This window comes from Micropterus dolomieu, linkage group LG01, assembly GCF_021292245.1.
Source record: "Micropterus dolomieu isolate WLL.071019.BEF.003 ecotype Adirondacks linkage group LG01, ASM2129224v1, whole genome shotgun sequence".
In the NCBI taxonomy this organism is placed as follows: domain Eukaryota; kingdom Metazoa; phylum Chordata; class Actinopteri; order Centrarchiformes; family Centrarchidae; genus Micropterus; species Micropterus dolomieu.
In genome coordinates, this window is record NC_060150.1 from 2,353,404 (window position 1) to 2,354,204 (window position 801).

Sequence of the window (801 nt, forward strand, 5' to 3'; positions counted from 1 at the left end):
CTACAGTCCACAAATGTTGTCTGTGATCAAACAGCCTGACAATCTAGTAAGACACAACAAGATACATGTCAGATCATCTCAGGCCAGAAGAAACGTGAGAAACGTTTTTTGTACTTGTCATGTCAAGGATTAAGCATTCCTTACTGCAGAAAATCAGAGGCTTTGTGTAACTTCTGGAAGAAGACAGTTCTCTGATAACATGTTGGCACAATAACATATATTAAAGAACTTGTGGGTAGGGTACGATTTTATAAAGTTTAAATGGATCGCTTTGTAGCATCCAAAGAGTTGTTTCACCGTCAGACACTTTGGTCTGGCCAGGGGCCCCGCTCTGGAACCTGCACTGTGCTGTGATCCCAGGAACAAAACTCTCCTACAGAAAACTCATATCACATTCTAGTTTTCAGCTTTTTAATACATCTGAAAAAGAGACTCACCCGCAGCTGTGGCAACACAACTTGAACAAACCGCACGTGGAACTGCAGCAGGAAACACCCTATTACTAGAAACTGTTTGTTCATCTCAGTTTGTTAACTTTAGTAATGGTTATCATTACATTTGCTGATGATTATTCCAGACGGTGGTGCATAGTTGCCTGTCGTAGAACAGCTAAATATATATTATATAACCTATCAATATATTGGGGGGGATGTGTGGGGACCTGATATATATTATGATTGTTTCTGATGTTTCTGTGTGTTCGGTTTGTCTAACAGCTTGTTTAGGACTAGATTTGGAGGCGTCGGCCCCAGATCACATATTTGAGGATATTGAAAAGCTAATAGGACAGAAATTACCGAC